General features: G+C 38.3%; 1 pseudogene; it reads right to left on the bottom strand.

The window, feature by feature from the left end:
• Positions 1-10,890: 10,890 nt before the first annotated feature.
• On the bottom strand, positions 10,891-12,217 carry LOC117308800 (mitotic checkpoint protein BUB3 pseudogene; annotated as a pseudogene).
• Between the last annotated feature and the right edge of the window lie 352 nt (positions 12,218-12,569).

Below are 12,569 nucleotides of genomic sequence, written 5' to 3'. Positions count from 1 at the left end.
ATTTCTACAAAAATGACCTCTGCAATTTTGGTTGGAATTTCATTGAATCTATGTTTCAACTTGGGGAAAATGAACATCTTAACAATATTGAGTCTGCTAATCCATAAATATGGTAGATCTCTTTATTTACAGTTTTAAACATTTCTCTTAGAAATATTTATTGTTTTCAATACACAAGTCTTTCCTGTCTTTTGTTACATATACTTAAAAGTATTTTATGTTTTTGATACTATCCTAAATATTTTTTGATATTTATTTTTATCTCTTTGTTACTGATATACAGAGACACATTTGATTTTTTTTACTTGGATGTATCCTGAGGACATTAATAAGTTCATTTATTAAATATAGTTGATTGTTTGCTTATTTGGTTTTTTTTAACATCTTTATTGGAGTATAATTGCTTACAATGGTGTGTTAGTTTCTGTATAACAAAGTGAATCAGCTATACATATATATATATCCCCATATCTCCTCCCTCTTGCATCTCCCTCCCACCCTCCCTATCCCACCCCTCTAGGTGGTCACAAAGCACCGAGCTGATCCCCCTGTGCTATGCAGCTGCTTCCCACTAGCTATCTATTTTACATTTGGTAGTGTATATATGTCCATGCCACCCTCTCTCTTCATCCCAGTTTACCCTTCTCCTTCCCCGTGTCCTCAAGTCCATTCTCTACATCTGAGTCTTTATTCCTGTCCTGCCCCTAGGTTCTTCAGAACCATTTTTTTTCTTAGATTCCATATATATGTGTTAGCATACAGTATTTGTTTTTCTCTTTCTGACTTACTTCACTCTGTATGACAGGCTCTACGTCCATCTACCTCACTACAAATAACTCAATTTCATTTCTTTTTATGGCTGAGTAATATTCCATTGTATGTGTGCCACATTTTCTTTATCCATTCATCTGTCAATGGACACTAGGTTACTTCCACGTCCTGGCTATTGTAAATACAGCTGCAGTGAACATTGTGGTACATGACTCTTTTTGAATTATGGTTTTCTCAGGGCATATGCCCAGTAGTGGGATTGCTGGGTCATATGGTAGTTCTATTTTTAGCTTTATAAGGAACCTCTATACTGTTCTCCATAGTGGCTATATCAATTTACATTCCCACCAACAGTACAAGAGGATTCCCTTTTCTCCACACTCTCTCCAGCATTTATTGTTTGTAGATTGTTTTGAAGATAGGCGTTACGAACGGTGTCAGGTGATACCTCATTATAGTTTTGATTTGCATTTCTCTATTGATTAATGATGTTGAGCATCCTTTCATGTGTTTGTTGGCAATCTGTATATCTTCTCTTGAAAAATGTCTATTTAGGTTTTCTGCCCATTTTTGGATTGGGTTGTTTGTTTTTTTGATATTAAGCTGTGTGAGCTGCCTGTATATTTTGGAGATTAATTCTTTGTCAGTTGGTTCGTTTGCAAATATTTTCTCCCATTCGAGGTTTGTCTTTTCATCTTGTTTATGGTTTCCTTTGCAGTGCAATAACTTTTAAGTTTCATTAGGTCCCATTTATTTATTTTTGTTTTTATTTACATTTCTCTAGGAGGTGGGTCAAAAAGGATCTTGCTGTGATGTATGTCATAGAGTGTTCTGCCTATGTTTTCCTCAAAGAGTTTTATAGTGTCTGGGCTTACATTTAGGTCTTTAATCCATTTGGAGTTTAGTTTTGTGTATGATGTTAAGGAGTATTCTAATTTCATTCTTTTACATGTAGCTGTCCAGTTTTCCCAGCACCAATTATTGAAGAGGCTGTCTTTTCTCCATTGTATATTCTTACCTCCTGTATCAAAGATAAGGTGGCCATATGTTTGTGCGTTTATCTGTACATTTTCTATCCAGTTCCATTGATCTATATTTCTGTTTTTGTGCCAGTACCATACTGTCTTGATTACTGTAGCTTTGTAGCATAGTCTGAAATCGGGGAGGCTGATTCCTCCGGTTCCATTTTCCTTTCTCAAGATCACATTGGATATTTGGGGTCTTTTGTGTTTCCATACAAATTGTGAAATTTTTTGTTCTAGTTCTGTGAAAAATGCCATTGGTAGTTTGATAGGGAGTGCATTGACTCTGTAGATTGCTTTGGGTAATATAGTCATTTTCACAATGTTGATGCTTCCAATCCAAGAACATGGTAAATCTCTCCATCTATTTGTATCATCTTTAATTTCTTTCATCAGTGTCTTATAGCTTTCTGCATACAGGTCTTTTGTCTCCTTAGGTAGGTTTATTCCTAGATATTTTATTCTTTTTGTTGAAATGGTAAATGGGACTGCTTCCTTAATTTCTCTTTCAGATATTTCATCATTAGTGTATAGGAATGCAAGAGATTTCTGTGCATTCATTTTATATCCTGCTACTTAACCAAATTCATTGATTAGCTCTAGTAGTTTTCTGGTAGCATCTTTGGGATTCTCTATGTATAATATCATGTCATCTGCAAACAGTGACAGTTTTACTTCTTCTTCTCTGATTTGGATTCCTTTTATTTATTTTTCTTCTCTGATTGCTATGGCTAAAACTTCCAAAATTGTATTGAATAATAGTGGTGAGAGTGGGCAACCATGTCTTGTTTCTGATCTTTTTGGAAATGGTTTTAGTTTTTCACCATTGAGAACAATGTTGGCTGTGGGTTTTCATATATGACCTTTATCATGTTCAGGTAAGTTCCCTCTATGCCTACTCTCTGGAGAGTTTTTATCATAAATGGCTGTTGAATTTTGTCAAAAGACTTTTCTGCATCTATTAGGGTGACCATATGGTTTTTCTTCTTCAATTTGTTAATATGGTATATCACATTGATTGATTTGTGTATATTGAAGAATCCTTGCGTTCCTGGGATAAACCCCACTTGTTCATGGTGTATGATCCTTTTAAAGTGCTGTTGGAGTCTGTTTGCTAGTATTTTGTTGAGGATTTTTGCATCTATGCTCATCAGTGATATTGGCCTGTAATTTTCTTTTTTGGTGACATCTTTGTCTGGTTTTGGTATCAGGGTGATGGTGGCCTCATGGAATGATTTTGGTAGTGTTCCTCCCTCTGCTATATTTTGGAAGAGTTTGAGAAGGATGGGTGTTAACTCTCTTCTAAATGTTTGATAGAATACACCTGTGAAGCCATCTGGTCCTGGGCTTTTGTTTTTTGGAAGAGATTTATTCACAGTTTCAATTTCAGTGCTTGTGATTAGTCTGTTTATATTTTCTATTTCTTCCTGGTTCAGTCTCGGGAGGTTGTGCTTTTCTAAGAATTTGTCCATTTATTCCAGGTTGTTCATTTTACTGGCATATAGTTGCTTGTAGTAATCTCTCATGATCCTTTGTATTTCTGCAGTGTCGTTTGTTACTTCTCCTTTTTCATTTCTAATTCCATTGATTTGAGTCTTCTCCCTTTTTTTCTTGATGAATCTGGCTAGTGGTTTATCAATTTTGTTTATCTTCTCAAAGAACCAGCTTTTAGTTTTATTGATCTTAGCTATTGTTTCCTTCATTTCTTTTTTATTTATTTCTGATCTGATCTTTATGAATTCCTTCCTTCTGCTAACTTTGGGGTTTTTTTGTTCTTCTTTCCCTAATTGCTTTAGGTGTAAGGTTAGGTTGTTTATTTGAGATGTTTCTTGTTTCTTGAGGTAGGATTGTATTGCTATAAACTTCCCTCTTAGAACTGCTTTTGCTGCATCCATAGGTTTTGGGTTGTTGTGTTTTCAGTGTCATTTGTTTCTAGGTATTTTTTATTTTTTCCTTGATTTCTTCAGTGATCTCTTTGTTATTTAGTGCTGTATTGTTAACCCTCCATGTGTTAGTATTTTTCACAGGTTTTTTCCTGTAATTGATATCTAGTCTCATAGCATTGTGGTTGGAAAAGATACTTGATATGATTTCAATTTTCTTAAATTTACCAAGGCTTGATTTGTGACCCAAGATATGATCTATCCTGGAGAATGTTCCATGAGCTTGTAAGAAAAAGGTGTATTCTGTTGTTTTTGGATGGAATGTCCTATAAATGTCAGTTAAGTCCATCTTGTTTAATGTATCATTTAAAGCTTGTGTTTCCTTATTTACTTTCATTTTGGGTGATCTGTCCATTGGTGAAAGTGGGATGTTAAAGTCCCCTGCTATGATTGGGTTACTGTCGATTTCCACTTTTATGGCTGTTAGCATTTGCCTTATGTATTCGGGTGTTCCTATGTTAGGTGCATAAATATTTACAATTGTTATATCTTCTTCTTGGATTGATCTTTGATCATTATGTAGTTTCCTTCTTTGTCTCTTGTAATACTCTTTATTGTAAAATCTATTTTGTCTGATATGAGAATCGCTAGTCCAGCTTTCTTTTGATTTCCATTTGCATGGAATATCTTTTTCCATCCCCTCACTTTCAGTCTGTATGTGTCCGTAGGTCTGAAGTGGGTCTCTTGTAGACAGCATATATATGGGTCTTGTTTTCATATCCATTCAGCCAGTCTATGTCTTTTGGTTGGAGCATTTAATCCATTTACATTTAAGGTAGTTATTGATATGTGTGTTCCTATTACCATTTTGTTAATTGTTTTGGGTTTGTTATTGTAGGTCTTTTCCTTCCCTTGTGTTTCCTGCCTAGAGAAGTTCCTTTAGCATTTGTTGTAAAGCTGGTTTGGTGGTACTGAATTCTCTTAGCTTTTGCTTGTCTGTTAATATTTTAATTTCTCCATTGAATCTGAATGATATCCTTGCTGGGTAGAGTAATCTTGGTTGTAGGTTTTTTTCTTTCATCACTTTAAATATGTCCTTCCACTCCCTTCTGGGTTGCAGAGTTTCTGCTGAAAGATCAGCTGTTAACCTTATAGGGATTTCCCTTGTATGTATTTGTTGCTTTTCCCTTTCTGCTTTTAATATATTTTCTTGGTATTTAATTTTTGATAGTTTGATGAATATGTGTCTTGGCTTGTTTCTCCTTTCATTTATCCTGTATTGGACTCTCTGTGCTTCTTGGATTTGATTGACTATTTCCTTTCCCATATTAGGGAAGTTTTCAACTATAATCTCTTCAAATATTTTCTCAGTCCCTTTTTTGTTCTCTTCTTCTCAGGGACCCCTATTATTCGAACGCTGGTGCATTTAATGTTGTCCCAGAGGTCTCTGGGACTGTCCTCAATCCTTTTCATTCTTGTTTCTTTTTTTTTTTTTTTTTTTTTTGGCGGCACATGGGCCTCTCACCGCTGTGGCCTCTCCCACTGTGGAGCACAGGCTCCGGACGCGCAGGCTCAGTGGCCATGGCTCGTGGGCCCAGCCGCTCCGTGGCATGCGGGACCTTCCTGGACCAGGGCATGAACCTGTGTCCCCTGCATTGGCAGGCTGATTCCCAACCACTGTGCCACCAGGGAAGCCCTCATTCTTTTTTCTTTGTTCTGCTCTGTGGTAGTTACTTCCACTACTTTATCTTCCAGGTCACTTATCTGTTCTTCTTCCTCAGTTATTCTGCTATTGACTCCTAGAGAATTTTTAATTTCATTTATTGTGTTGTTCATCATTGTTTGTTTGCTCTTTAGTTCTTCTAGTTCCTTGTTAAACATTTCTTCTATTTTTTCCATTCTATTTCCAAGATTTTGGATCATCTTTACTATCATTACTCTGAGTTCTTTTTCAGTTAGACTGCCTATTTCCTCTTCATTTGTTTGGTCTGGTGGGTTTTTACCTACTCATTCATCTGCTGCGTATTTCTCTGTCTTCTCATTTTGCTTAACTTACTGTGTTTGGGTTCGCCTTTTCACAGGCTACAGGTTTGTGGTTCCTTTTGTTTTTCGCGTCTGCTCCCAGTGGGTACGTTTGGTTCAGTGGGTGGTGGAGGCTTCCTGTTGGAGGGGACTGATGCCTGTGTTCTTGTAGATGAGGCTGAATCTTGTCTTTCTGGTGAGCAGGACATGTCTGGTGGTGTGTTGTTGGGTGTCTGTGAATTAGGCAGCCTCTCTGCTAATGAGTGGGGTTGTGTTCCTGTCTTGCTAGTTGTTTGGCATTGGGTGTCCAGCACGGTATCTTGCTGGTCGTTGAGTGGAGCTAGGTCTTTGCATTCAAATAGAGATCTCTGAGAGAGCTTTCGCCATTTGATATTATGTGGGGCTGGGAGGTCTCTGGGGAACCAATGTCCTAAACTCAGCTTTTCCACCTCAGAGGCTCAGGCCTAACACCCATCCACAGCACCAAGACCCTGTCAGGTACACAGCTCAGAAGAAAAGTGGGGAAAAAAAGAAAAACAAATAAAATAAAATAAAGTTATTAAAATAAAAAATATATTATTAGAAATAAAAAATTAACTAAAAAAAAGAAAGAAAGAGAGAAGAGAGCAACCAAGCCAAAAAGCAATCCACAATGATAATAAGTGCTAAAAAACTATACTAAAAAAAAAAAAATGGACAGAGAGAACCCTAGGACAAATGGTAAAAGCAAAGGTTTGGGGAAGTCTGAGGTCTTTTGCCAGCATTCAGTAGGTATTCTGTAGGAGCTGTTCCTCATGTAGATGTCTTTTTGATATATCTGTGGGAAGGAAGGTGATCTCCACGTCTTACTCCTCTGCCATCTTGAAGCTATCTCCTACTTATTTGTTTTCTATAGACTCAGTTTTTTCTATCATGTCTTTTGTGAATAGAAGCAGTCTTACTTCTTTCTTCTCAATCTTTATCTTTTTTATTCCTTTTTCTAGCTTTATTTCACTGCTGAGAACCTCCAGTAAATGTTGAAGTAAAGTAAAGAGAGCAAGCATCCTTGCCATATTCTCAGTCTGAGAAAACAGCATTCAGAGTTTTACCATTAGCTATGATATTTTTAGTAGATATATTTTAAATGTTCCTTATCAGATTTGGAAACTTCTATTCTAGTACTAATTTGCTGAGAGATTTCATCATATGTGGGTGTTGAAATTTGTCAAGTGTTATTTTCTGTATCTATTGAGACTATCATATGATTTTTTTTCTTCATTTTGTTAGCATGGTGAATTACATATATTTGTTTTAAATGTTAAACCAGCCTTGTTTTCCTAGGATCAACCCCCCATGGTCATAACATATTACTTTTTTTCTAGCTATTACTTGATTTGCTAACATTTTTATTTTTGCATCTATGTTTATGAGGGGTATTAGTTTATAATTTTTTCTTCTTGCATTGTCTTTGGCAGGCAAATTAATTACTGTTAGTAAATTTGGACTTGTTAGCCTAGGTTTTAGTCTGTGGAAAACTCTAGTTATTTCTCATTGCCCATAACTTAGTAAACTCAGCATCCAATCTCTGTCTCCCCTGTGGATCTTGTCAAAGCTTAGATGTTTAGGCTTTAATAAGGTAGGCCTAGATTAGACCTGACTATAAGACACGGTCCTGTCTTCTGAGGTATGGCCTTTCTGATGTCTCAGATGAATGCCTAGGGTGTTAACAAGAACCTCCTCAGGCTGAATCAGAACTCTAACATCTAGCAATGCTCAACCTCTAGTATCTCTGTCTTGCTCTCAATCCTGTTAGTAGAAAGCTTTTGTGATTTCGTTCTGCACATATGCATTTGGGTCCTCAGTCAAGGATTCACAGGAACTCCTATGTACATTTCTCTCTCACTCTCTCACCATCCAATATAGCTCCCTCCTCCCCAATGCTCAGATATGCAGCTTCCATCCACTTGAGTGGTCCCAAGCTCTTATCTCTGCCTCTTCAAGTCAACTGAACCACCACTCTCAGCATGGACTCAGCTTTCTGGGCTACAGCTGGAAACATGAGCAGAGACCTGGATGAACGTGGGGAGAAAGGTCCCTTCTCTTGGGGACTGTGCCCTTGTTATTCAATACCTGATATTAGTTGTCTCATATATTTGTCCAGTTTTAAGACTCATTTATGACAAAAAGCAGCAGTCTTCAAGGTTTTGTTTTAAATTAACTCTTTGTCTCACAGCCACCAGGGGTAAGATATCAGAAACTTTAGGATGATGATAAAATGGATTTTTTAATTGCCCTTTATGTGTCACCAGCAGGCCAAGAGACATCTTTACATAGTGGCTGTGTTCCAAAAGCAGCAAGAGATGGGGCAAACCCTAATGAGAAAGTATTTGGTAAGACTCTGCTTGAATCATATTTGTTAATGCCCTGGTGCCAAAGCAAGTCACATAGCCATGGCCAGTGTCAACATGGAAGAGGATTAATAAAGGGTGAGGATACAGGAAGGTATCATTTGTCAGTGCCATTACTGTAACAATCTACCTCATGTATTGACATATCCAGTCATGTACCTAAGCCCTTATGCATTGGTGTCATCTTTCTGCAACAATTCTTAAATATCACGATGTGCTTTTTCTAACAGAGGATGAAATAGCCAGTAAAATCAGGAAGGTGGACCAGTGATTCCTAAGGTGTTTTCTGCTTTGGCAATTTGACACCAGTAGCTGGGGCTCCATTCCCATAAGTGTAGTTGATAATTATCTATCACGCACTGGTGAAGGTTGTTTATATCAAACCTTCATCTTGATTGGTGAGTACTTATGCTACAGGGCTGCTAAATATTTAGAATATCAACCCTGACCATATATGTTGGTTATTTGCAGCATGCTAATCCAAGCCTGGTTAGTACCCTAGGCATAATTCACAGACTCACAAACTCCTTAACATTTGTCGAAACCCTTTAGGTTATACTTGAAGAAACTGAGGTCCAGAAAGATCAAGTGACTTGCTTTAATTAGGTCATATGACAAGTAAGTGGAAGAACTAAGCTTGGAATCCAGGTCTTTCAATGGTTACACTCTTTATTAAGCAGTATCCCAACTGAGTTTCATGTGATTCAGTCCTGCCTTTATGGACTTTGGTCTCTTAAACTGCTTGCTTAGTTTATATATTTAAGACCTGCATTCTAGCCACAGATTTTAAATGTAAACCTTCCTAATTGATAATGAGAAGATATTTGGAACTTCCTAGTTTTTACTCTTTATAGAGTTTAATAGGAACATGTCATCACTGCAATTCCACCTCATGGTTTAGGGGTGGGTGGGAATGAGGAAAGAGTGTTATTATAACTATAGATGCAAAAACCTGCTTCTAAATTCTCTCCCACCCATTATTCCAGCAAAAGCATCACCAATCAGCCCTGACGCCAAGGAATTTCTGCACCTCTCGTATTGTTTTAATGTGATATTTATCTTCAGAAATGTTTTTATTCTTATTTCGTTACCTATTAATGTGTGGCCCAGAACCACTTCAGTCTCAGCACATTAGGATCTTAGATGTTTTTCTCCCAAAAGCAGTCATTCAATGTGGGTTTGAACCATCCTCTGAAAGAAGAATCAAGTTGTGCTCTGTAATAGGCTAAAGGGCAAGACACTGAAAATAGAACTATCTTTTGCATCTTTTAAAATCCAAGGGAGTCTTTCAGAACAAGCAAAGGAGCCCAGAATAGGAAAAGGTCAAAAACCTGAAGCTGTTTGGAGCCACTCAGGCTTCCAAGACCTTAAGATTTCATGTGGTCTAGCCTATTTGTGAAGTTTACAGCTACAAAGGCATGAAAATTCTGTGCAACTACAAATCACTAATAAGTCTGTACAAAATCCAAATTCATCTTTACCAAGTGAAGAGTATGCTAACAGGACGAAATATAAACAGCTCACGGAGAGAGAGAGACATAAAAAATGTACTAACACACCAATTCAAACTCTTGTCAAACGTCTCTTTAGAGCTCCTGACAGCAGGAAGCCAATTACTTGGAAAAGAATGAAGTTTGTTTTATGAGCATATTACAAACACAGACCCTTCATCCTAACATCAAGGAAGAATTTTGCTTTTCCTGTAGAAGCCAGCAGCGTTTTGCAGCTGATGGGCTGGTAGTTTGCCTTGGAGTTTAAAGCTATGGGAGGAATCAACAGCTTCTTAACTCCCTAATTTAGCTCTGGGTGATTAATCTATGACACTTAATTTGTAGTAACCTGCAACAGAAAACCAGGGCCCTCAGAGCACAGTAACTCATGCCACAGAGTAACTTTTGGCCTCATGAGCTTCTGAAGGTCTCTAATATGACAAGTCTTCAATGCTTTTGGCATTGGAAGCCTGTGATCTTCATCAGAGGGTTAGGAAGAGAAACACTTCCTAAACACAGGCATCATCTTCCATTTCATAACTTCTGGACATTATTATTATTTCATCATGTAATATTCCCTAAAAAGAAACAACTTTTTGAGAGTTTGCACATAAGAAAATATTTTCTTTAAAAGGCCATCTTTGCCCTTATTCTGAACACAAAAACATCTAATTTGTCTCACTTTGTTTATATAGCCCTTTCCTTCATATTTGAGCAAACAGATAGCAGGATTCTTAATTACTCAGCACAGTATGCTTGGTTAAATAGTGGTGTGAAGTGCTTCTCTGTGCTCCTAAACATCTGCCAGATTTTTTCCAGGGAAGAGTAACATTTTACATGAATGAGAAAAGGAGAGGACTCAGGCTATTCTACAGATGTTTTGGATGATAGAAATATCACTTCTATGCCTGGCACAGGGTTCAATGTTCCCAATCTTGCTATCATTATTGTCCCATAAAGCCACCCTACATTGACCATTTGACCTATACGATTCATACAAACTACAAAGCAGACACTTACAAAGCCCTGCCATGTCATTTTTGTGCCACAGATACAAAATTCCTTGACATTTTAATGGGAAGAGACTGAAAGAGAAAGAATCTATTCCATTTCCTTGAGCTAGCACCTTGACTGCTGCAGTTATGAGTTTAGCACAATGATATTAGTTCTTCTTCTAAAGCCTAAACACGTTTTAATTTCCTTTGTGACTTCTTCTTTGATCCATGGTTTATTTAGAAGTATACTGTTGGCCCTCCATATCCGCGGGTTCCGCATCTGCAGATTCAACCAAATGCAGATCCAAAATATTCAACAATTTTTTTTAAGGGTTCTGAATCTCTGATTTATTAGACAGCATGGAATTAACAGGTTTAGGTTATTTTACAAAAAGAGCTCAAGCTGCTCATACACAGCAACTGGGCTTGCTGGGGGAAAACAATTCTTCAGACTACTGCAAAAGGACACAAGGACTCCTCATCCTACACACAGTCAGTATGAAAGGGCACACAGACAAGTTTTTTGCAAGACAGAAAACAGAGAAATCCACATACTAAATAACGCGTCCACAATGACTATAACACATCCCTTAGGGGATAAGCATGTAACTGTAGGAAGCAAAACAAAGCTTTCCATAGAGAAACCACTTTCACGAGATGATTAGGTGGACTTGGGTTTTGTTTCTGCATCTGTCACTTGGCGAATGAAGATACCATCTTCGGGATGTTCCGTGTCATCCATTTCATACATATACGATGATGCTATTGCAAGTGTAGTCCCATCATTACTGAAGGCGAGTGACGCAATGCTGGTGGGGTACCGATGGAACTGGCACAGCCGCTTTTTGTTAAATGGATCCCAAATATTTACAAATCCATCAGAACCACCTGTGGCAAAGGTATTGTGGATGTTGTGAAACGAAATGGCGTTGACTGGGTAAATTTGCTCAATATTATTTTCTTTCAGTCTGTGACACTTGAAGGCATACTTCTTCTTCTGTACCTCAGGGCTTGGGTCCAAGTACTCAACTGCCACTCGGCCTTCAATAGAGCTTAATACATAACCCTGCTTGTTTGGAAATGCTCGTATGCAGCGAGTCTGGTACTTGAGGCTGGACTCCCGGCGCTGCTGCACGTAGCCCGTGTTCCGTAAGTCCCACACCAACACTCTGCGGCCTGCGGTGCCCACAATCAGCCGGTCTCCAGACACTGAGAGGGTATACACCTTTTCAGGCTGAGAGAAGGTCCCAGCATTACAAGGGGTTCTGGGATCCCACAATTTAACTGTCTGATCCCAACTCCCAGTAACCATCACATTCACTTCTGGACAATATTCAACACATCTGATAGGGGCATCATGGGTTCCAACAAGATTTTCTTGATCAGTGTTCAAATCATGCATTTTCAATTGATGGTCTAATCCCCCACTCCAGGCATGTGTTGGATCGTAGAAAGCGCAGTCCAGGACAGCGCCGGTGTGCTGGTACTTGAGCCGCCTGGAATTGGCCGGCACATCGTAAAGGCGCACGGACGTGTCCCAGGAGGAGACCAACAGGAACTGAGAGGTGTTCAGGCTGAACTTCACCGAGGAAGGTGAACCAGGTGAACCAGGTGAACGAGCTGGTTCAACTCGTTAGAACCGGTCATCTTAGCTCCTTCTGAAGCAACTTCGCCGCTACTCGCCGCCGCCTAGCTTCCCTCGTAGCTCTCCTCAACAATTTTTTAAAAAAATTCCAGAAAAATTCCAGAAAGCAAAAGTTGAAGTTGCTGCACATTATTTACATAGCATTTACATTGCATTTACAACTATTTACATAGAATTTACATTGTATTAGGTATTATAAGTAATCTAGAGATGATTTAGGTACACAGGAGGTTGTGCATAGGTTATGTGCAAATACACTCTTTTATACAAGGGACGTGAACATCTGAGGATTTTGGTATCTTCGAGGATCTTGGAACCAATCTCTCCCTGATGCCAAGAGCTGACTATATCACT

The sequence above is a fragment of the Tursiops truncatus genome, chromosome 18, assembly GCF_011762595.2.
Source record: "Tursiops truncatus isolate mTurTru1 chromosome 18, mTurTru1.mat.Y, whole genome shotgun sequence".
NCBI lineage: Eukaryota > Metazoa > Chordata > Mammalia > Artiodactyla > Delphinidae > Tursiops > Tursiops truncatus.
Note: the sequence above shows the minus strand (reverse complement) of the source record. Positions and strands in the feature narration are given on the sequence as shown.